This window comes from Pinus tabuliformis, chromosome 3_2, assembly GCF_031772625.1.
Source record: "Pinus tabuliformis cultivar Carrire ecotype Pingquan chromosome 3_2, CPIR1, whole genome shotgun sequence".
Taxonomy (NCBI): Eukaryota; Viridiplantae; Streptophyta; class Pinopsida; order Pinales; family Pinaceae; genus Pinus; species Pinus tabuliformis.
In genome coordinates, this window is record NC_142302.1 from 1,141,621,155 (window position 1) to 1,141,647,141 (window position 25,987).

A 25,987-nucleotide genomic window follows, 5' to 3' on the forward strand; every position below is an offset into this window, starting at 1 on the left:
CATATGATAAATAATTGTATGCATTAGTCCACAGTGTGAAAAAGTGGAAACATTACTTAATGGGCAAAGAAACAGTAATACATACTGATCATAAGCCACTTCAATATCTACACTCCCAAAATAAGTTTCAACAATCAAGACATTACAGATGGATGGGTTTTCTACAACAGTTTCATTTAGTCATCGGATATAAAAAGGGCATACATAACAAGGTTGCAGACATGTTATCTAGACCCATTATAAATGCATCTACCATACTTAAGCATAATTCTGTGCTAAATGAAAGCTACATAGAACAGTGTGCTCAGGATATGGACTTTAAAGATGTATATGCAACTTTGGTTCAAGGAAAAAGAGTAGAAGAATTGGACTATCATGTGAAGGACCGACTCTTATATCATTGTGGGAAACTCTGCATTCCACAAACTGAGAGAGCAAAGATAATTAGGGAAGCACACACTTCTCTGATATCAGGTCACTTTGGGGTAAGTAAAACAGTTGCACAGCTGCAAAGGTTCTGTTATTGGCTGAGAATGAGTGAGACAGTTTCTAGATATGTAAAGGGGTGTGCTATGTGTGCTAAAAGCAAGCCCAGCAACAGAAAACTAGGCTTGTACACTCCATTGCCAGTTCCTTCTCACCCTTGGGAGAGCATTTCCATGGATTTTGTTGGAGGACTGCCTAAATCTAGGAAAGGTCATGATTATCTATATGTTGTTGTGGATAGGTTCAGCAAAATGTGTATTTTGATACCCTGTAGTAAACATATTACAGTTGAACAAACTGCAAAATTATTCTTTGAACATGTATGGGTTCATTTTGGATTACCCACTTCTATTATATCTGATCGAGACACCCGATCTATGGGGAAGTTTTGCTCCAGTCTGTGGGAACTAATGGACACCAAATTAAAGAAAAGCACAGCTTTTCATCCACAAACAGATGGCCAGGCAGAAGTAGTTAACAGGACAGTGATCCAGTTACTGAGAGGATATTGCAGCAAACACCCTAAGCTTTGGGATGAGAATTTGTGCTATGTGCAACATGCTTACAATAGAGCCAAACACTCTTCTACATAGAGATCTCCTTTTGAGACCTGCTTTGGTTTCATACCAAGGTCCCCCTTGGATTTTGTCTTTGGTAAAGATACCATGGTTGATGGACACAATGATGTGGACAAAGAAACTAGGTTCATTGAACAGATCTAGGAGATCTGCGAGGTAGTACAGGAACAACTGGAAAAGAGCCAGGCCAAGTACAAGGCTAGGCATGATAAGCATCGGATGGAGCATAGTTTTCAAGTTGGAGACCAAGTCTGGCTGTATATCAGCAAGGACAGGATGCAAGGTGAAGGTAAGAAGCTAAAACCTATCAGGTATGGACCCTTCAGGATACTTGAGAAGATTGGTGAAAATGCTTTTCGCCTTGATATACTAGCTTACATGCACATCTACTCAGTCGTGAACATGGATTGCTTGAGGTTGTTTGAACCTTCAATGGTTGAGGACCCTGAAGAGGAGAGTCAATTGCCTTCTGATGACCTGCTACCTGAATATCTTAATGAGTTGCAGGAAGATACAGTGTTGGACAGGAAGGTAAGGACAACGTGCAATGGACAGGTGGAATACCTCATAATTGGGCTTAAAGGTTCGAAGTCGAGCAGTGCGAAATGGATTGAGATTACACAAGTGAGACATTAGTTTCCTCACTTAGTCGATGCTTGAAGAAAAACCAACTTTTGGTGGTCCAAAAGCTTTTTAGTTGGGAGGCTGTGATCCAAATCAGATCCATAAACGACTATCATAGAACAATGAATATATCAGGACGAACAAACCCTTGAAGAATCCAAAACAGCAATTGAAACCACCCTGAACTAGTGTCCATGGCAGCCGGCGTGGAACGACGAGGACCTTGGTCAAAGCGCGCTGACCGAGGCCCATGGGACTGTGCAGGAGGTCGATGAAGCCCCTGGAAGCCTCGGAATGGGAAAATGAGTTGATTTTCGATGTGCATTAGTGCTAACACGCATCGCTGGGCAAACAGGGTTGAAATGGTAGGGCTTAAGCACTCGGTCACGTTAGGAGCCAGAGTACCATGGGCGGAGAACTGAAAAGGCGCCATGGTACAAAGATGGGACTCACAACTTGGAAACCGGCGGTTTTACCTGGGGTTCCCTTGAACGATAAGAGATTTTGGAAAAACCGGAGCGAGCACACTCAGCGATCGACGCATGGCAGTGGAGGTGAGAGAAAAACTACCGTGATCGCGCGTTATCGATCGATCAAGTTAACCACGCTTGACATGCGAATGACGTTGGATCTGGAGGAGCCCAGATCGAATGGTTGAGATTGCGCCCGATAGACAGAGCAGAACTGACAGGGAATTAAGCCAAGTTCTAAAGAGATTTGGAGTCGGTTGACCGCCACGGTGGAGAAAGAACGCACAACCGAAGAAATGAATCAATGAACCGGCTGGCGCTGTTCCAGTGAAGACACGTGGCTACTTCCCAAGTGATCATGCTGACGCCGAATAGGGAATTCCAAGCACACAGGTGACAGGCGAATCGACGCAGGCGGGAGAGGAAATGAACAAGCATGGAGGTCGAATGGCTAAAGCCATGAACAGAGACAGTGAACAGGATTCAGGCGAGAGAGAACAAAGAGTCTAAGAGACCAAGAGAGACAGTGAATAGTGAACCCTGAGAGGAGGACTGAGCACAGAGAGCAGTAAATCCAACCAGAGGAGATAGAGGGCTGAGCTGACCACAGAGAGCATCGAGCACCAAAGAGCTTGAAGAATCAAGCCTTCCCATAGAGGAATCTGTCCGGATTGAGCATCACAGTTGGCTCTTTCCACTGCAGACAGAGGGTCACAAAGATGGTAGGAAGAACAAGAGTCTGTGTACTCCGAGTGGCTTGGGGAATCCAAGAACCACCATGCCAAGCAAACTCTGCTTCAGGAGAACTCATATTGAGTCCCTGCATTGTAATTTCTCTGCTGAAAGACATAACAAAACAAGGCCACCACTAAAGCTAGACCGGAGACATAGCCCTGGAGAATAGGGTGAACTCCTTATTAAAAATTGCTTGTGTCTTTGTGTCTTCTTACTGCATTTCTCTATTGTCTTTCCATTCAAAATGTCTATGTATTGGCAATCTGATCGATCCCTTGTTTCAATAACATAGAACACACACACTAGCACATGAGTCTATAATACCTTTGATTTAATAAATCTTTAACTGAGGTCACTCATAGGGTGATTATCAGATCAACAGGCATGAAAACTAACATTATTACTTTTGTAACTGAATGTGATGTGTGTCAATGACACAAAGGAGAAACAGTCAAGTCACCAGGCACCTTATAACCATTGCCTATCCCTGCTTCAATGTGGATGGATGTTTCTATGGATTTCATTATTGGTCTTCCGAAGTTACGAAACAAGTCAGTCATCATGGTGGTTGTGGACAGAATTTCTAAATATTCTCATTTTTGCACTCTACCCCGCGCATTTACCCCCACTTTGGTGGCTCAATCTTTCATGGGATAGATCTTGAAATTACATGGCATGCCCACTTCCATTGTATCTGATCGTGACCCAACTTTCACTAGTAACTTTTGGCAAGAATTTTTCAAGCTACAAGGCACCCAACTCCAACTAAGTACTTCCTATCATCCCCAAAATGATGGTCAAACTGAAGCAGTCAGCAAATGTTTGGAGACATACCTAAGGTGCTTTGCTTCAGAAAAGAAACATCAATGGATACAGTGGCTACCTCTAGCTAAATGGTGGTATAATACTAACTATCATGTAGCCACCAAGATGAATCCATATGATGTAGTGTATGGTCAACTCCCACCTTCACCTACTTCTTATATCCCTAGATTCTCTAAGGTGCAAGCAGCGGATCAACTCCTGCAAAACCGTGCAGCCATGCTAGCCCATTTCAAAGATAATCTCCATCAAGCTCAGAATCGAATGAAGCAACAGGCATACCAACATCGTTCAGAGTGAACATTTCTAGAATGGGTTCAGGTATTCCTGCGGCTGCAACCATGTAAGAAAACATCACTCAAAGAAAAGGGCTGCCAAAAATTAGCTCCAAAATTCTACGAACCTTATCAAATACTTCATCGCATTGGATCAATCGCCTACAAGCTAGAATTTCCACCAACTTCAAAAATCCATCCAGTCTTCCATGTATTATGCCTCAAGAAAGTGGTGGGGAACAATTGCAGAATTAAAACTAGTCTACCTGAATTAGATGAAGAATGTTCACTCTGGCTCCAACCTCAATAGGTCCTCGACATGCGAGAATGACATCTGTGTGGATGCACGACCAAGGAAGTCCTCGTCAAGTGGAAAGACAACTCTCTAGAAGATGTGCCCTGGGAACCAGCCACTATTCTTTAGCAGTTTCCACAACTTCAGCCTTGAGGAAAAGGCTGCTTTTATGGGGGAGGGCATGTTAGGGTCCAACCCTAACCCCTTTATTTATGTAATGGGGTCGAGTCATAGTTATAGTTAGTTAAAGAGTCAATAAATCTCATATTAATAATTGTAAGTGGTTGACCCGCATTTAAGAAAGGGACCAAAGTTAGTTGCAAATGGGCCATGGTATTAGATATATGGTATTGAGAGAACCATGGTAATGACCCATGGTATTGTATGTATGAATCCTATATAAAGGATAGAGATTCCCCGTTGTGGAATGTCGTGTCTTATTTTGTAATCAAGCTCTACTATGCTGGAGGTTTCTTCCTCGAAGAGGAAAGTGAACATTGCTTTCATCTCTGAATAATAAAATACTTGTTTTTCTCATTTTGTTCTATGTTCTGGGTTGTATTTTGCACATATTTGGTATTCTGGAATCTTCTCATAGGTCAAGAGCATAACAACGCTCTTCTTTTCTTATTCTTCCTACTTTTGCTTCTCATCTTGTTATTTCCTCCTCTGCTCCCGTTCTTCCTTCAGTTTTGGTTCTGCTTCTTGTGACTTCAATTTGGCTTCCTGCAACCTTTGCTTTTATCTCTTCCTCCACTCTATTTTCTATGTTAGTGTCAGCCTTTGCAGCCTTCCTCCAGTGATCAAACATGCTCTTACAAAGTGATTTTAAGGTGTCAAGGTCAAATTTTTTCATTTCAGTGAGTCTTCAAGTAAAAATTTGATCACTAGGTATTAGGTCTAGGGTTTGTTTTCACTCTTTTCAAATTTGTCCAAATGTCGATCCATGTCACCATTCAGCTAAGTGTACCATCATTCAGAGAGTTGTCATCATTATGTCAAGTTCCACTGGGTCATTTTATACCTTGTTCATGCTTCAGTTGTGCTTAGGTAAGGTTCATTTCCCTCTCCTAGGGTTTTGAAGGCAATATCTCTTGGATGGAAAAATCATTAGCAAAAATTCTATCTTGATGTTCATACACCTTCCCCTATCCTTAATTTACCTTATTAAACACTTCCCATCACTGATAACCCTCAAATTCCTCATTTTCGCACAAACCCTAATTTCTTGCTACAACTTGGCAATTTTCTAGGCTAGACCTGTGTTTTGCCCCTTTGGACCCCTTCCCCTCACTGAATCTCTAAACTTCCACTTTCCCCTACTTCCTAACATCCCTCCCTACTTCCAAAAATGTTCTCAATAATTTAGAAGCACCTTATCCCCTTCATTTTGCTTCATTTCGACAAATCCCCTGTTCCACACATCGTGATAGGTTTTACTCCAATGATGTTTCTGAGAAATAAAATATGAATTTGGGAAAACTGAGAGAGTTTTTGTCCACAATAGGCCAAGGAAGAAAAATCTCCTTCACTTTTTACACAGGTGTCATGGTTTTAGAGAAATGTCAAAAGTACAGTTGCCTCGGGAGAATTGATGAACCTCTGAAGTGACCTTGGGAAAATCAAGTTTTATCCTAGCTTGGTTGGCCAAATGACTTTCTTGATGAGTCAAAGGATAATGAGACACAAAGAGCTTTCCAATGAGCTATCATGAGCTCAATTTGTAGTTGAGATAGCCCTTCAAAAGTTGGCTGTAACAACACTTTGCCTTTAGGCAACTTCATTTTGCACATTTTGACCAGTCTTGGGAGATCTGATTTTTGACAGGTCAAATGAAATCCAAATTGAAAAATTCTAGTTGGGTTGGAAATTAGACTCAATTACCTTTCAAAAAAGCTATCCCATGCCCAATTTGGACACCATGAGGGCCTCCAAAAGTCTCCTGGAAAAAGTGCAACGCATTGGGCAGGTGGCGCAGTGCACATAACTGGCGCGGCACATTGGGCTGCAATTTCTAGTGCAAATTTACATTGGCGTGACGCATAGAGAAGGCACAGCACGTTGGGTTTGATGCGTGGTGCATACAGCCAGTAAGCCCAAAAACTTCAAAAATTTGCTCCAAAATCACCCAAATATGCTTGGAACATCATTTATACAAGTAGGTTGAACTTCATTCATGGTTTTCATCCAAGATTAATGGTTGTTGATGATGTGTGTTTCATGGTGCTTGTGTAAAACAATCAAACCCTACCTTTTAAAATACCTCAAAGAAACTTGCTACTAGGGTTTCAATTCACTATTTTGTCACCAAGTTCACTCCCTCATCTCATTTGTCCTTTGATTTCATCATTCCCTAAGTTCCCCTACCCCCCTAAGTTCATTAATTCCCTATCCCAAATTCCCTTTCCCAAATTTCCAAATGTAAACCCCAAACCCTAATCCTATACAAAAACTCCCATAATATCCCATATTTCCCTAACTAAGTCTATCCCAACAGTCCCAAATTTCCCACTAGTTTTCCCCTCTCCTAACAGTCCCTTGTTTCATTGTTTTCCCTTGGTGGCAGAGGTCAAGCACATCACCAAAAACAATCCACCACAGTTTGACACATCAGCACCTATTTCTCCAAGACAATTTGTCTACCAACATTTATGGCATTTGATCCTTCATATGATTATGAAGAAGAGACCCAAAGTGACTCACCCATGGAGGGACATGCACCCAGGAGGTCTCATAGGGGTGGCAGACATATCAGAGAAGAACCTACCACTCTTGTCGAGTTGTAGGCCTACCCTCTTGCCATGTTTTGTTTCTAGCATCAGTCATGTTATGAATTTTGTGAGAAGGTTTCTAATATTCAGTTTCATCATGAGTTGGCCCACTTATTTGTGTTGCATTTGCATGGTGATTAAGCCACTCTTGCCGGCGTTACTTTCACATTAACCCCAGAAACCATTTCATTGTCAACCGGCATATCAAACATTGGAGCCATGGAATAAGAGGTAGAAGATTGACCAGCAACACCATGAACCATACATCAAACCTGGTTTTTTGAGGTAGCTCAAGAGAGTGTTTCCTTTTCGGTTTCTCAAGGATGAGTATGCTCCTTTAATGAAACTCGTCATGAAGTATTTCACCTGTGAGGGCTGGTTCTCCCGCTTGTATGCTTATCACATCAAGCTGCTGATGCATTTCACTCGGGTGCGAATGATGAACATTCCTTATTTCATATCCCAAAACATAGAGAAGATGACCACTCTTGTGTAGCACAAGACCCCTCAGCAGCAGTTCAACTGTCTTTATCATTTTGCTCTCATCAGAATTATGGTCGTTCATCAGCTTGGTTTACAGGGCATCACTTGGGATGACTTCATCTCTCGTGAATTTTTCAGAGCTTCATAGGGACCTTCAAAGGTTGGGCATGAGACAGGTGGACCTTCTTATCAGCAGGGCCATGAGACCGCTAGTGTGCCGGTGTTCATCTCTTATTAGAGAGGCACAAGACAGTTGTTTGCAGCAGCGAAGCGAGTGTTATCTCCACCCGGGGTGGAAGGGGCCTCGCTTCCCCCATCAGCACAACAGGTTCAGGACTGAGGCAAGAGGTCTATATAGGAGGAAGGACCATCCGATGAGCGAGAGACTGATTTCATCCTCATTGAGGGTGATGATACTGACATGGGCCCACAAAGTGAAAACCTTAGACAGATCATCAAGGAGTAGCAGGTGGAAATTGATACCTTGTCCACCAATATGGATAGAGCCTAGTGGACTATATAGTATTTGGAGTAGAGGAACAAGCAGCTTGAGGATCAGCAGGTGGTGATGGAGTTACAGAACATTCGGAAAAACCGCCAAAGTGCCCGAAGGAGGAGGGTGGAGTTCACTTCCTTGGAGCAAGAGATCAATGCCGATAGGGAGTCATGGCTCGAAAGAGTCAATATCCACTTGGAGAGGAAGCTGGAGAAGGCAATAAATGAGAAGAATATTCTTAGAAACTTGTCATATCATTACTTGTCCCGAAACTTGGTGTGCCAAGCAAGAATCAGGAATTTGAAAGCAAAGCTAAAGAGAGCATCAAAGAGGCAAAAAGACGATTAAGGACTTCAAATCTTAGCTGAGGCTTCCTTGGCCCATCAAAACACTTGATAGAGAAGACTCAACCCAAATTTCAAGAAATTTGGAGCAATTTTTGCGTTTTTGTAAATTTTTGGCACAAAAAACAGAGTTTTCCTCCCTATGTTCCACGCCACGTGGCGCTCACTTTTGCTAGAGGCCTCAAAATCACAAAAACTTAGAATTTTTGGATTTTTCATGCAAAATTACACTTTCCTACCTATGGCCAAGAAATTTGGGCAGGTTTTGAGCCTTCAAGAAGGTCAAAAACACTCAAAAAATGACCTCACTGTCCCTATTTTGACACACAGGAAGTAGTGTTGGGAGAATGGACTTTTGGAGGGGCAAATGGAGGCCAAATTGAAAAATTCCACTTGGGTTGCAAAGTAGACAGGTAGAAATTTCCAACAAGCACACTTGTAGCTAATTTAGACACCGAGAAGGCCTCCAAAAGTAGGTCCAAACAGGCGCTACACATAGAGAATCATGCGCGGCGCATAGAGGAAATTTTGCCAATTTGACAAGTATTGCTCTGTTTTTCGCCCAGTTTTGGCCAGTTTGACTTCTTCACTTCCTTAATGGCAAATTTTTTATTTAATTTCATGTCTATTGATGGATCATGATTGTTGAGAAGGTAAATCCCCTCTACGGATAGAGGCGATCCCTACTAGCCCAATAGGGGTCTAGCAACAATCACACAATACTGCCACGCATGTTCCTAGTTACAATTAAACAAGAAGTAAGGAGTACCTACTTGGATTCCTGCGCTGTCGTGTGACGAAGAGATGTTTCCTTCGCTCCTTCGCTTCAGCTGGTCACAGTCCTCCGCGATCCCCGCGAACGGACACCTGCACACACGAAGAGAAGGCAAACGCAAGCGTAAAATCTAGTAAAAGTAACTATATGCCAGTCAGAAAAGACATAATTCACATTTATCCATTGCATAAACAAACGAGAATGGAACAATAATAGCAGTCATCTATTATTAATCAGAATAGAGAAGAGTACAACCAAATGTTCTGACGTCGATAAACTCCTCAGGAGGGATCAGTCAGCATGTATCTCAAGCATTCACCTTTGAGGATGATTCTCCCAAGACAAACAACTCTCTCTCTCTCACACAAATGTCACAAACAAAACTTCCCAAAGCAATCAATCACTTCCACTCCTAACACACCACACCTATAGCAGCAATCTGAGCACTACAGGCTCTGTACAATCCAAGCTAAGTCTAGCTAGTTTCTACTAGTTTCTAACTAGCTGCTCATGGTAATGGTGGAAGTTTATATAGGAGAAGGAGTCTCCTAAAAAGGTGGAAGGATGAGCTTATCTTCAAGGGGAGTTGTTGCAAAGGGTCGAACAGACATGCCACAGAAGGGAGTCGATATTCACAAAGCTAACAACCAAGCCTGGAGAGATCTGGAAGGCTGGTTGTTTGAACAAATTCGCCCAAACTGGATCAGCGCGGATTATATGGAGACTGCCGCGCTGTCAGCACATAACAATAACTGAACAAGTCATGTCAGCGCGGAAGGACACGCGAAAGCCGCGCTGTGCGTCATCGCGGAAAAGTGATGTTCTTCCGCGATGGCAGCGCACGAAATACACTGTGGGGCGCTGGTCATCGCGGTTATTTTAGGAACAGACGCGCTGATGCACAAAACTTTGGAAAAATGGGTTTTAAGCCAGTTCAGGGATCAAACACTTAGTGATTGTGACTTCTGGACACAGCAGGGTGACTGACAGGAAGGCAGTGATAAATTACTGTGTAACAGATGCCCCCTAAAGCATGAAGACCGAGAGAGTGGGAGGGGTGAAATGCTTTACAACACACGCCGAACTGGAACACCACCAGGAAGTACCGAAAAATCTCTGACAATCATATACATGCAGTCTAGGCATGGGCGCAGCCATCCAAAAGACATGCGAGACTGGTCTATGGTATGGACGCAGCCACCCAGCTAAAGAGACCATAATAATGATAAGGTATGGTCGCAGCCATCCATGAAGACTCAGGTATGGGCGCAGCCATCCATCAATGAGTCATGTAATGATTATCCACAAAATCGCAACCTGGACCACAGTGAGCAAGGATCCAGGGTCTTGCGCTCCATCTCGACCCGAACAGAGTACAAGTCCACACATGTGAATACAGGGGTTGGAGTCGAACATGCATGAACATCGTCTGATTACCGGCCAATGATGAGAACCGTTAACAGACGCGAGAGGTACCACCAATAATGACAATGGCCCTCAAGGTACTATAGGTACAATCCGTAGCGTGTGAATCAATGAGCTGGTGTCGAACACCCACGGAATCATTCGATCGTAGGTCAATGATGTAAACCTTGCGTCGAACACGAGGAACCTGCCATTGAGGCATGCATGCTCCAAGGCACCTGGAAAGAGTCTCTAAGTCACTTTCTCGGATAATGAGTTGAAGTCGACGAGAAGTGGCCTTGATCGAAGGTGGGCCATGATGATTCCCACATCATCGATACGAGACAGAGGTATAATAATTTGTGATGAGATAGCGAACGAGGTTGCTTTGTGGCAGAGGACAACTTCTCTTGAACATATAACGGCACTGTAACGGATTTGGCAGCACTTGACATCAAATGAGCAGCGGGTAGGATGATGACGACAATGAACAGATGAGAGGTCAAATAGGATGTCCCAAACCCATGGAGGCTAGTGAAAACGAGATGAGATGACCCCACCCAGACACGAAACAGCGGAGTGCCATGTTCAAGAGTGACGTACTGCCGAGACGACTGTAATCAAAGTTCCATTTTCCCCACCTTTGCAGGCAGGTACCCCGATTATTTTTGGATGACAAGCTTGACGGGGATAACATATGCTTGGTGTGTGTCATGTTGACAATATCCGATGTCATTGAGTGTTTAACGAGCCTGACAAAGGAAAAACTCAGCTTCTTTTCTTGTTTCGAGAGTCTGAAAAGAACGCGGAAAAGGAGACTCCAGGGGGGTCCTTTTTCGTACAGTTGTGTCTCTCGAGCCCGAAAAAGTATAAAACTGTGCTCGAAAGAACCGCCCGGTCATTACAACCGAGGAGTACTTTTCATAAATAGTGTCGCCGACCGGAAAAAGTAAAAAAGTGGTCGAAGACACGTCGTTTTAGAGCCAATATCGAGTGCGAAACGACAAACACCCGGCGATCTTTTTTGGTTTAACGGTCGGAAAAAGAGCTTAAGAACGACCGCCTTTCGTTCCCTTTAACGAGCTGAGAGGGGGCTCGGCCATCTTCTCTTGTTTAACGTCGGAAAAGAGCTTAGAGACGACACTTTGGGAATCACATGAATTGTGGACTGTCACGACCAAACTGCGATACCTGTACCTGCACAAGGGCACTACCCGCATAAATCCATTCGATATACGTAAAAACATATTGAAACATGCTTGAAAACAGAACCAAGGCTAGTTTTATGGCTAAAAATGGTAAAAACCCAAAAAATATGGTAATTTAGGAGTTTTTACTATAAATAGGGGGAGGTAATAAGTCATTTTTACCATTTTACTATTTGGAGTGCGAAGAACGTGGAGAAACCAAAAAGTTGACGGAGCGATTGCCAGCCCATCCGGAGACCATTTTCAGATCTGCTTCTTCCAGGTAGGTTCCCATTCCTTTGCCCTGCATTCTGGTTCATTTTAGGAGTTTTTTAACGGTTGAATAGGCCCAATTGGGCATTTTTTATTTGCATGGGTGCGCCCTCGGTCAGCGCGGAAATTGCCCACGGGGTCGCGCTGATCGAAAAATAGCCAATGTAACCAACTTCGGGTCAGCGCGGAAAAGGCGTGTTCTTCCGCGCTGACCTCGCATTTTTTACAAAGAGCTGCCATTGTCAGCGCGGCTGTTTCTAAAACAGCCGCGCTGGCGCGGAAAAATTTTGTTTTTGAAAATGAACGTGAATTTTTACATGGAAGCACTTCTGATTGGTTTTTATTGTTCATGCAGGACACCATGGCCTTTCAATGGCAAGAGAGAGTCCACGATGTAGAGGATGTGGCTGCTTGGGGAGACGTAAATTGCTGCAACGCCATGCGGGCGTGTGGATTCATGAAATTCTTCCTTACGCCGCGTCTGAGGGCCCAACATGATCTGCTGGAGCTGCTGATCAGGGCATGGAACCCGGTGGACCAAAAGTTCACCATCCGTGGTCACGACATTGAGTTTGACCATATGGATATCTTTTTCTTGACTGGGTTGTCGCGCCGAGGTGCGAGGCCCATCTTAGAGGGGCAGCGACCTAGCGGTGGTACCCTGGATGACTTGATGGCTGAAGTTTGCCCGGGGGCGGTGAAAACGCGGAGTGGGAAGTGCTCGATCCCCACAGTGAGAGATATAGTGCTGCGCACCATCCTGTTCATGGTGACCCGGGCAGCGGGCAGCATGGCGAACCACGAGGCATCCAAGACCCATCTCCTACTAGCCCTCGAGTGCCTCGAGCCTACCGTGTTTGACTGGTGCACTGCAGTGTGCAACAATATGAAGAGGCAATTGAGCAACTGCCGTCGCGGAGAGACGAAGCAGTTCGGGTATGGATCGATCCTGGTCCCGCTCATCCTGGAGCGAGTACCAGCCATGCGACTGCAGTCTATGGCTGTGGATGCCCCCAGAGATCCTCGAGAGACGAGGGCCTCACGATGGGCTCGGATTATGCCACGTGGGGGTGGCGGCCGACCACATAGCTGGGGGGTATATTTCAGAGACTGGTTGGACCAACAGGAGATCTTCGTACAGGATTGGCCATATGCGGGGATGGATTTCCGCAATGATCCTGACTTGGTGCTGCCTCCAGGTGAACAGTGGGATGATGCAGGTATGACACTTTTTGTCTTTTGAGTTTTGTATTTTTTTTTTAAATTTTTATGTACATGTCTTAATAAATGTCTAGTCATGCAGATGTGGGGCCTATTAGACCGATTGGCCTGGCTGCCACGGCACGGAGAGAGGGCCCGGGAGCCGGAGTTTTGGCCTTAGCCCCTCCAGGGGCCAACACACCAGAGACTGTGGCTCGCAACCTTGAGGGTTTGCTGGAGGGGGTGCCGGATTTCCAGGGGGTTGAGGAGGTCCCTGTGGAGCATCAGATCCACACAGTGGGTGTGGAACCCAGAGTGCACCGCCTTCTGAGGCGGGTGGCACGAGCGGCTGCGTACTACAGAGAGCACCACCCAGCCGATTAGTCACCTAGGTTTTATTTCCACTGTTTATTTTGAGACATTATGACTCAGGTGTATTGAGATTTTGGGACACGTACTTCTATTTTTGAGCGCCTCAGTACGCCACACGATATATATATATATACATACCGATTTTTGGATGAGTCGTTGTTACATGTGATGATGTGTTATCTTGTGTTATGCGTTTGTTCAGTACAATTTGTGATCTTATGTATGAATTTGCACGACACTCGGCTCATGGATTTTATATGTTTAATGCAAGCTTAAAAACACACACGTGCAAACTATGCTTGAAATAATTTATTTACATATGCTTATGGTCTTACTATGTTGTTCTTTCCTTCCTTGTATGATGTTTATCTGTTTCGCAAATGTCTATCTAATACATGATTTGCCAATGCATCAGTCAACGTATTTAATCGTCTCGGAATATGCTGATAAGTAATGTAATCGAAATTCCGTTCTAACAATCTTACACGTAGGTACAACCTTAATATGCGCTGGTCTCTGACGGAATATCGTCTGTTGAGTTGATGGACAACCAGCTGGGAGTCCAGGTTCACCACTAGCTCTCGGATGCCGAGGTCAACTGCTTCGGCAAGTAATTCTATTACAGCACTGTACTCGGCAACGTTGTTAGTGGTACGACCTAGGCATACACCCTGCAGGTTTATCAACTCCTCGTGAGGATCGTAGATCACCCACGCTGCCGAAGACAAATTACAAGTACTACGGCAGGCACCATCAGCGAAACCAACATAAGGAGTACGAGACATCTGCGCAGGAAAGAGAAAGCATAATAAGGGGCAAAAACACGCCTTCACACCAAAGCAAAAGAAACTCGTGCAGTAAAAACTCAAAAACACACGTATATACAAAGTGACTGTGAGCAGCTATGCATAGTACTTCTTCAGATATAGCCCATTTTGGGGCTTGTCAAGAGGATTTCCTTCATAATCAATCAACTCATATGCGCCCTTTTGTAAAACACGTTTCACGATGTAGGGACCTAACCACATGGATTCGAGTTTTCCTGCCCGCAGCTTATCCTTAGCTTGATCGTAGAGCAGTACTAAATCTCCTTCAACAAAGGAACGAGGATGAATATTCTGATCGAAGTGAGCTTTGACTCTCTTCTTCTGCACTTCGATAGCCAGAGAGGCCAAACGACGAGTCTCGTCTAACCGTTCTAGGTAAAGAAGCGGTTCCTCCACCGGAGTGGTGTTGGGAAGCAACTCGACAGCTAATTTTAATGAAGGAATTTCACATTCGACGGGAAGGGTAGCCTCCAGTCCATAGACCAGTTGAAACGGGGTGAAACCGGTGGCATCCTTCACAGAAGTCCGGTAGGCCCACAAGGCTGGGAAAAGCATTAGATGCCAGTTCGACTTGTGTGTATTGACGGTGCGTTGAAGCATGGTGATCAAAACTTTGTTCACAGCTTCAACTTGACCGTTAGATTGAGGATAGTACGGTGACGAACTATCTTGACGCAAGCCTAACTGGCTCGTTAACTCTGTCATCATATGATTTCAGAAATGCTTTCCATGATCTGTAACAATAGCCTGAGGGACTCCGAAGCGAGTGATGATATGATTGAATAAAAACTGCGCCGCTGTGTGACCGTCTTCGTTTAATGTAGGCATCGCTTCGGCCCACTTGGTGAAATAATCCACGGCAACGATAATGTACCCATGCCCCCCGCCCGAACGAGGGTTACAGGACGTATAATCGATGCCCCATTTGGCAAATGGACCTACGGTTACAACAGGGTGCAGTGGTGCAACAGGTGCACGCATCTTCCGGTGGTAAACCTGGCATTCATGGCATGCGCGTACAGCAAGGATGCAATCCTTGAATATAGAAGGCCAGAAATAACCAGCGCGGAGGATCTTTTGAGCGGTAGCGTATCCGGACATGTGGCCGCCACAAGCGCCGGAGTGGCAGTCATTCATGACTCGCTCAGCTTCCTCGAGAGTTAAGCATCGGCGAAGAATAGAATCGACGCCGAGGCGGTACAGGGTGTCGCCTAAAATGCAATACGGTTGAGCCTGATGACGTATCCGTCGTCGGGCTTCCTTTGATGTATTGGGACGAAACGAAGACGTTTGTAAATATACAATGATGTCCCCGTACCATGGGTCGAGAGTGCTGATGAGAAAGAGCGTTTCATCCGGAATTTGCTCCTCTGAATGAGATGGTGCAGATTGAGATGGTAAGGAACAGAGCAGTTCAGCAAAGACCAGTGATTTCTTGGACTTGGCGGCAGTAAATTCCAAGTCGAACTCTTGGAGGATTACGATCCACTTCGAGTATTTGCCCCCCAGCAACTGACGTGATAAAATATAGGTCATGGGGTTGCAGTCAGAGATCATGGTCGTTGTGCGCAACAGGATGTAATGACGGAAACGTTGGACGGCACATACAGCGGCCAATGCCAACTTTTCGACATATGCATAGCGAGTCTCCGTATCAAGGAGGTTGCGACTAAGATAGTATACAACGTGCTCCGAGCCATCGTCATCGTCTTGCACTAAAACCATGCCGATGGTGGTATCGGCAGCGGCCAGATAAAGGGTGTAGTCACGGTGGTAATTTGGAGGTCTTAGGAGCGGAGCTGAGACCAGAAGGTCTTTAAGACGCTCAAAAGATTGCTGAGCGATAGCGTCCCAATGAAAGGGCGTGTCTCGCTTTAGTAATCGCGTGAAACCCTTGGCCACTTCGGCATAATTTGGGATGAATCGTCTGAGAAAATTGGCTTTTCCCTGCAAGCTTTGTAATTGCTGTAGAGTGGCAGGGGGAGGAAGATTCACAATGGCCTCGACTTTAAGGGGATCCAAACGGATGCCCTCTCGGGAGACGATAAACCCGAGTAGTCGGCCAGATTCCACGCAGAAGACACACTTATGCGGATTGAGTCGAATACGGTAGTGTCGACAGCGAAGGCAGATTTCGCGTAAATGAGATGGATGGTCTTGACGTTTAGCTGAATGAGCGAGTAGGTCATCCAGGTAAGGCTGTACAATGTTTCGGATATCATGAAAAGCATACGACATCGCACGCTGGAAAGTGGCGCCGGCATTTTTAAGACCGAAAGGTAGCTTCTTGTAAGCGAAGGTGCCCCAAGGACAAATGAAAGCAGTCTTGTGCTGGTCTGCGGGGGCTATGTTGATCTGGTTGTAACCAGAAAAGCCGTCCATGAACGAATAAATTTCGCTTCCTGCGCAATCATCGATAAGCTGATCAATAAAAGGCGTAGGAAAGTTATCTTTTGGACAGGCGCGATTGATATCGCGATAGTCAACACAAACCCGAATAGTGCCCTGTTTTTTATTGACAGGAACTATATTAGATACCCATTCCGTGAGGGGAATGGCATAAATGAAACCAGCTCGAAAAAGCTTTTCAACTTCGGCCTTGATGGCTGCAGCCTTTCGAGGGTGCACCGGGCGTAAACGCTGACGAACAGGCTTAGCCCCAGGATAGGTAGGGATTTCGTGCTCCACGATACTGGGGTCAATGCCGGGCATTTCTTCATAAGACCATGCGAAAACATCACGAAATTCACGAAATAAATCTGTGTAGATTTGAATTTCCTCAGGAGTACATGTGACTCCAATATGAATATTTTCGACAACCCCTGTTTTGACAGAGATGTCGATAGCCAAAGTCTGCGTAATGTTACCCATGTTCCCTTCCGAAGACACTTGATATAACTGGATAGGTGTTTGGAGAGGGATATGTGGGAGGCATGAAGCAAACTTTCCGAGACACGTGGCCATTTCCGAATGAGGAGGGAGGAACGAAGAGCGATGGTGGTGATCTAACCAAGGGAGCTCTTCGGGAGACATAGTCTCGATAATAGCCTCGTCGGATGGGAATGATTCCTTCAGGGGGTCCGAGGTGGCCTTCTCTCCCAACCAGGGGAAGGTTTGAGGTGAATCGGGAACGCTGCCTGGAATAGCAGGTCCGGAGGTTGAAGCCGATGCAGCAACTATTTCGATGTAGTTGAGCTCGGCTGGGCTCAACGGCATCATCTCGCCCCAGGAATCTTCTTGATTCACGGGAGGGAGAACCCATGGATCAGAATGCGTCGTGATCATGTTAACGGAGGCGAGATTTGGAGGTGGGAGGGGAAAGACTCCCATCAAGGAGGGATCTTTAAATAATCCGGCACCCACACTCTCGAGCGATTTGAAGGTATGCTCCACGAATGGTACATTCCCTTCAGAAGAGGAAGCAAAAAAGGACAGCTGGTCCACCGTGACGATTTTTCCTTGATGGGGAAAACGAACGACACGGAATAAGGAGGAAGCCACGGCTTGCATGGCATAAGTCCAGCTTCGTCCTAGAAGGAGGTTGTAAGTGAGGTTAGCGTCAACGACTTCAACCTCGACTTCTACAGTTTTCCCTTCTAAAGAGATAGGTAAACGCGGGAGGATACCAAGTGGACGAGATTCTCTTCCATCGAACGCCTCTAGGGTGGTGGGAGACTGGCTCAGAGCAGGCGAACCAATAGCCTTCCAACAAGCAACCGACATGATGCAGGTTGAGGCTCCTTCATCAATGACAGTACGGTGAATCGTCTTGCCTTTGATGAGAACTTGTATAAGGAAGGCCACCTGATGAGGTAATCTCTGCGTGAAACCTTCGAGGTCGAAAGAAATGAGATCCGAATCTGCCGGGTCGATGCCACCAATTGCTGATAGCAGGGACTTCCTCTGGGAGGGGCAGCTCTGGAGGACTTCTAACGCGGACATAGCAGACGGAGCCTGAGCTAAGTCCTCGACAATGCTATAATGCTGAGCGGCACGAGCATTGGGGTTATAAGATGACTTCCTGAGTACACCTTTGGGAGGGGGTCGGGGGATCGTCTCGGTGCTGGGCCGTTCAATGTGAAGAGGGCCAGAACTAGACGCGGGAGCGCTGGAGGGGACCTCCGGCTCCTTCCGGCTGAAGATGGATATTCTTTCGTTCGAGTCGTGACGTGGACGGGGATGGTTCCTGCCATGAATACTTGAGAACCGAACGAGGAAGAGGATTGAGAAGGGTCTGCCACCTGATGCGTCTGCTGGGATGGGAAAGGCTCTTTAAGCACGGCGGGGGACCCTGAAGCACCTTTTAAAAGCCGACTAACCTCGGACCGCCTGGGGCAGTCCTTGGTGTAGTGATCCTCCTCGCAAATGAGGCAGGGATACTTAGGCTTCCGCTTGGCTCCGTCCTCGGTGGGAGGTTTAGGAGGATTCTGCTTAGGTTGTCCGGATTTTTCTTTGGCCTTTCCTTTCTTTTTGCCTTTCGAGGATTTGTCTGCCGCGGTGGACTGAACGGCATTTACCTCGGAGGTATTCCCAGGAATAGATGGGCTCTGAGAAGCATTCTCGTTAGAGGCGTTTTGTTTCTGCTTCCCAGAGTTTGCGGTTGATTTCTTACTTGGTGAATTCACGGAGCCAATAACTCCATCCACAGACGGTTTCGGTGGAGCTTTGGTTTGTCCGTGCCTCGGGGCATCTGGCAAATAGTCATACAAAGTACCTGACTGAGAATATACTAAGTCAAGGTATTGAGCTCGCGCAATCGCTTGCTCTTCAGTTACACACGCCCCCATTGCAATATCTTTGGCAATTTTAGGAACAAAGGACGTGGTAAACCAGTCGGTCAGGAGTTGATCGGGAATCCAAAATTTAATCAAACGACGGCGCCTTCTCCATTCATGTATATGATCAGAGATGTGCGTTGCCGTATCCTGTTTTAGAGACGTGAGCAAATGGGTCCCAGTCTCGTACCGAATGGGTAACTGAAAATGAGTAAGAAAGGCCATAGCCAACGAGTTAAAGTCTGAAAACATACCGCGATGAAGTTCGATGTACCATTTTGCGGCTGAACCAGTGAGGGTCCTCTGGAAGAGGCGCAGTCGGATAGAATCATCAAGCCATGAGTTAGATGAACACCAAAGGTGATATGTCATTACGTGGGCTTGAGGATCCTCTCCGGCTTTGCCGTCGAACTTTGGACAGTCACCTGGTATTTTGGTCGGAACCGGTGGCCAATATGAGTTATGTAAAATAGGATCGTTTGTTAACTTGGACACATCGGGTAGTTCCAACGTAGCCAAAAATGGTAGCTGCGGGTTGAAGGACATCTGTGGCTGAGGGTTCGAGGCGGTATTAGGGTTCCACCCAGATTGGGGTTGCCCCCACGAACTTTGTCCAGACGGACCTGGCCCAAAAGGACCGGCCGCATAGGAATTTTGTCCCGATGGACCTGGTCCGAAAGGACCTGGCACATAGGGAGTTTTTCCGTAGGAGTTTTGTCCGTGTGCGGACGACTGTCCCTGTGTTTGCCCCCCAGCTCCCCATGAATTAGCAGCTTGCCCGCCAGGTTGACCATATTGATAATTTTGATAAGGAGTGACCTGTGGTCGCTGATAATTTTGGTAAGGAGCATACTGATTTTGCCCCTGGGGTTGCTGGTAGCCATGTGACTGCTGGGTCGCATACGGAGCCTGGTAGGCAGGCTGCGTTTGATATGGAGGTTGATAACCTGTTTGAGTCTGAGGCCCAGAGTACTGTCCTTGAACCGGTTGAGGTTGGACCACGCGTCCCGAAGGTTGACTTGGTCGGATTCGAGATGGACCTGGTTGGCCAGCAGGATAGCCTTGCTGAACGCCAGGTTGTCCATGTGCCACCAAGGGTTGTCTTCGCGGAACGGGTGGTCGAATTGGTTGGATAGCTGGTTGACGCCGAGGCTGGCCAGCTTGCCCAGGTTGACGGTGAGGGTAGACCCCGGGTTGATTTGGCTGTATAGACGGTTGGCCCGTTTGTCCCCCACTGTAACCGGGTTGGGAAGAGGGTTGGGCTTGCTGTACGGCAGGCTGCCCTCTTGGGTATATAGGCTGGGCAGAGGGTTGCCCCCCTTGCCCAGAAGGATTTGCGTTTCGAGGGGTAGGTGGGCCCTGTTGAACATAGGGTTGTCCACCCTGGCCATAAGGATACCCTTGCTGGACAGCTGGTTGAATTGAGGGATTATAAACTGAGCCAGTTTGTCCAGAGGGGTACCCTGGCTGGAAACCAAGCTGGTCTTGAAAAGACGGTTGCTCTGGCTGCCCAGTAGGTTGATTCTGATATGGGTATGGTGGACCTCCCATGTCCATAGGTTGTTCCTGGTAAGGTTGACCTTGTGGATACCCAGATTGTCCTGGGTCAGGCAGGCCATATAATGGTTGCCCTTGAGGGGGCTGCACGTAGAATGACGGGTCCTGATTGGGTGGTCCTATGGGCTGCCGAGGAGGGTCTCGGTTTCCAAAGTACTTAGTAGTGTGGTCATACATGACATTCAAAGATTCCTCGTTCTCTTCGAAAGGGTGACGAGGGAGACCTGAGATTTCCTCAAGGAACTCACCATTTGCATCGAAGAAGAAAACAGGACCATTGTAATCTGGGTCTGTTATAGGTTCCCCATAAGCATCATACGGTCCTGATCCTGGAATGCCTCCAACAAAAGAACCAGCTTGAGGAACTTCAGACGAGGGAATCGGTACAGCACTGACGACCGGAGTCGAACGTGCTACACAAACAGTAGGTTGAGCGGGAACTGAGGTGACGGGCGGGTTGAGTTCTGACGTGAGGGGTGGGAAAAGAGGCTGCGAAACAAAAGGGCCGATCGAGGCAGCGAGAGTAGGATCCCATATAGTGGTAGAAGTTGTTCTAGCATCATACCTATCCCTTAGCGATTGATATCGTGGAGGGAGGGGAGATGAAGACGGGATCGGGGTCTCAATGTCTGTGACCGCGGGTGTCTCGATGTCTGTGACTGCGGGTGTCTCACCCGTGCTGGAAGCTGCCCCCTCCATTGGAGATGACATACCTAAAGGGGTACGGGGGGTTTGGGGGGTATCCCAATCTTCTTCCCAGACGGGATTCCAATCCTCCAAGTAATCTGGGTTGCCTGGGGACCGTACGTTAATAGGCTGGATACTCGGAACAATGGGAAGAGTACCGCCTTCAACTGGTACCTCGGGAGCAACAGAGGATTGAGAACCCTGGTCACTTATACCGGGAGTTGATGGGTCAGCCAGGATGACCAGACCCCTTAGAACTCTTAAAGGAAACTATCGATAAAAACCTACTCAAAACTATCGCACACAAGACCTAAAAAAGGAGATGTTATCGTGGCCAAATTAATTTTTAAGACGCAAGGACCAAACTTGACCTTTTCATATTTCAGGAGTCGAGAAAAGGACAAAGATGACTCCAGTCTCCTTCGAATGTTTAATGAGCACGAAGTGACAAGACGCTCACAGGCACCTTTTCGTTTAGGGAGTCCGAAAAGGATCAAAAGTGACTGCTCTGGAACTCTAGGTAGAGGGTGTGCCAAACTCTTCGCAAAACCACAGAATACTTTTTAGGGTACGGGTGGTCAATCTTCGTGAATGCTGTGTTCACTGCATTGCGAATTGTAGGGCGGCCGACTCGGCTTCCTATGGATAAAGGATAAAAGCCTAGTGGGGTCTCCCTATATACTCGACGGTACGTGGGAGCGCAGTCCGTATTAGACCACTATCGAGTCACAGAAGGAGGAATCACCCAACCTAATGTGAAACAACAGTGACTATGTTTTAAGACGCCGGAACACGTCTCTAACCTAGACCTCTAAATATTTGCGTTTAGTTCCAATGCGTTTTTAGATTCATTTGGTTCATTTTATAGTTGATCTTGAGATTAAGTTTCGATTTCAAGCTCTATCGTATGTTCGCTCACAATTACTTAGATGCAATCTATATGCAAAAGAATTTCGTTTCGTTCGATGAATTCTAGCTACGAGAGAGCAAAGAATTTTTTAAACAAAACGAATACAAACAAACAAGCAGCTAAATGCAACTAAAGCGAGGAAAGGAAACTTTTCTTTTGAAAATGGAAATCAATGAAATGTTCTTTTCCTTTTTGAATTTTAAAGTAAGCTACTAATTCGTTTTCTTTTAGTGACATAAAACACCTAAAGGAATTTGGAGGAACTTGAACACCAAGTAAACTACTTAATGAGAGCACACGAAGTTCCCGAAAACACTCAACCAAAGTCTCGAAATCAAAGGGAAACAAGGCAATGCACGAGCTATGTGATCTAAGCTCTGCAAAACAAGCAAGGATCGCAAGCAAGGAGGAAGCGAAAAAGACCACTTGGAAGCACAAACCAATACACTCTGACAATCACTGAAAAAATGCGAAAAGCGAGTCTAGAACGAGCTGGTCAATCAAGCAAACAGGGATCCTCACGGGAGGCTGACACACACACGGCCACTAGATGTCCTAGGGTTCAGAGCGTGAAATCAAATAGAGAAAAGCAGACATCCGACGGACCAGAGTCGCAACCAGTGAATTAGAGACCCAAACACAATCCAGTAATCGCAAAAGTAAGGATGAAAACATGAACCAAGCAGCTAGAAGGGAAGTTGTTTGCAAACTTAAAACCAAGCAAAACGAAACCCTATGGAGTTGAGCTCTGTAATCAAACAGTTCAAAGTTCAGAGAGTGAAAAACAAGTCATCAGACAAGTGGGGAGAAGAAGGGAAAGTCACAGCAAGAGGTTCAGGAGGTCAAATTGGACAAAAAAGAGTTTTTCAGGCTCAGCGCGGGTAGCCTTCAGCAACTTGGCGCTGACAGGGGGAGGCCTTCAGCAACTTTGCGACGTCAGCGCGGAAAGTCAGGGAAAAAGCGCGCTGCCCTAGGACTAACGAAGTCAGCGCGGATATAAGGCACACAGGCGCGATGACCGAAATCGCAAAGAAAAGGGGGCGCGATGTCAGCGCGGAAGAACACGAATAAAGCGCGCTGCCCTTGAAAACGAGGTCAGCGCGGCTGTTAGACGTACAGGCGCGATGAAGAGAAAACCAAAAGAACAGAGTCGCGATGTCAGCGCGACTGTTCCGAAATAAAACGCGCTGGGAGTAAAAAACAAGGAAAGCCAAAATAAAAACTTCCCAAACCAAAGGCAGGAGCTTTTTAATAATAAAGATGCTTTCCAGAAACACCCAGAAAGTTCATAAGCAACAAAAGACAATCCCAAAAACCCACAAAGAGATCAATCAAAGCCAAACACAAAAGTGGACTCAAGAGACAAAAAGGCTTCTCCCCAGTGGAGTCGCCAAATTGTTGAGAAGGTAAATCCCCTCTACGGATAGAGGCGATCCCTACTAGCCCAATAGGGGTCTAGCAACAATCACACAATACTGCCACGCATGTTCCTAGTTACAATTAAACAAGAAGTAAGGAGTACCTACTTGGATTCCTGCGCTGTCGTGTGACGAAGAGATGTTTCCTTCGCTCCTTCGCTTCAGCTGGTCACAGTCCTCCGCGATCCCCGCGAACGGACACCTGCACACACGAAGAGAAGGCAAACGCAAGCGTAAAATCTAGTAAAAGTAACTATATGCCAGTCAGAAAAGACATAATTCACATTTATCCATTGCATAAACAAACGAGAATGGAACAATAATAGCAGTCATCTATTATTAATCAGAATAGAGAAGAGTACAACCAAATGTTCTGACGTCGATAAACTCCTCAGGAGGGATCAGTCAGCATGTATCTCAAGCATTCACCTTTGAGGATGATTCTCCCAAGACAAACAACTCTCTCTCTCTCACACAAATGTCACAAACAAAACTTCCCAAAGCAATCAATCACTTCCACTCCTAACACACCACACCTATAGCAGCAATCTGAGCACTACAGGCTCTGTACAATCCAAGCTAAGTCTAGCTAGTTTCTACTAGTTTCTAACTAGCTGCTCATGGTAATGGTGGAAGTTTATATAGGAGAAGGAGTCTCCTAAAAAGGTGGAAGGATGAGCTTATCTTCAAGGGGAGTTGTTGCAAAGGGTCGAACAGACATGCCACAGAAGGGAGTCGATATTCACAAAGCTAACAACCAAGCCTGGAGAGATCTGGAAGGCTGGTTGTTTGAACAAATTCGCCCAAACTGGATCAGCGCGGATTATATGGAGACTGCCGCGCTGTCAGCACATAACAATAACTGAACAAGTCATGTCAGCGCGGAAGGACACGCGAAAGCCGCGCTGTGCGTCATCGCGGAAAAGTGATGTTCTTCCGCGATGGCAGCGCACGAAATACACTGTGGGGCGCTGGTCATCGCGGTTATTTTAGGAACAGACGCGCTGATGCACAAAACTTTGGAAAAATGGGTTTTAAGCCAGTTCAGGGATCAAACACTTAGTGATTGTGACTTCTGGACACAGCAGGGTGACTGACAGGAAGGCAGTGATAAATTACTGTGTAACAGATGCCCCCTAAAGCATGAAGACCGAGAGAGTGGGAGGGGTGAAATGCTTTACAACACACGCCGAACTGGAACACCACCAGGAAGTACCGAAAAATCTCTGACAATCATATACATGCAGTCTAGGCATGGGCGCAGCCATCCAAAAGACATGCGAGACTGGTCTATGGTATGGACGCAGCCACCCAGCTAAAGAGACCATAATAATGATAAGGTATGGTCGCAGCCATCCATGAAGACTCAGGTATGGGCGCAGCCATCCATCAATGAGTCATGTAATGATTATCCACAAAATCGCAACCTGGACCACAGTGAGCAAGGATCCAGGGTCTTGCGCTCCATCTCGACCCGAACAGAGTACAAGTCCACACATGTGAATACAGGGGTTGGAGTCGAACATGCATGAACATCGTCTGATTACCGGCCAATGATGAGAACCGTTAACAGACGCGAGAGGTACCACCAATAATGACAATGGCCCTCAAGGTACTATAGGTACAATCTGTAGCGTGTGAATCAATGAGCTGGTGTCGAACACCCACGGAATCATTCGATCGTAGGTCAATGATGTAAACCTTGCGTCGAACACGAGGAACCTGCCATTGAGGCATGCATGCTCCAAGGCACCTGGAAAGAGTCTCTAAGTCACTTTCTCGGATAATGAGTTGAAGTCGACGAGAAGTGGCCTTGATCGAAGGTGGGCCATGATGGGCAGGCAGTTTCATGGCCTAATTTCTAGTTCTCAGTTTAGAATCAATTGGATCAGCTCCTAAACTCATGAGCTCGACCCCTAGAGGTAAGGATGAGCTATGTTGTCTATATTATGTTGTTTTTCAGTCATTAGCATGGTTGGAAAGCCTTGAGCTTCATTGTACATTCACTTTCAGTATTTTGGCTAAGGAATTGAGACTAGGATTTGCATCACTCTTTGGGATTCATGTGGAAATTTGTATTGGTACAATGCTTCTCTTTGTAATTGTGATTTTTTTTTATCTATGCCATCATCTCTCTTATTTCTTCTGAACTAAACAAACAAGAGAGTAAGTAGAATTCATTGAAAGTGCAATGCTCTACTTGAAGTTTTCTTTAGTTGTTCG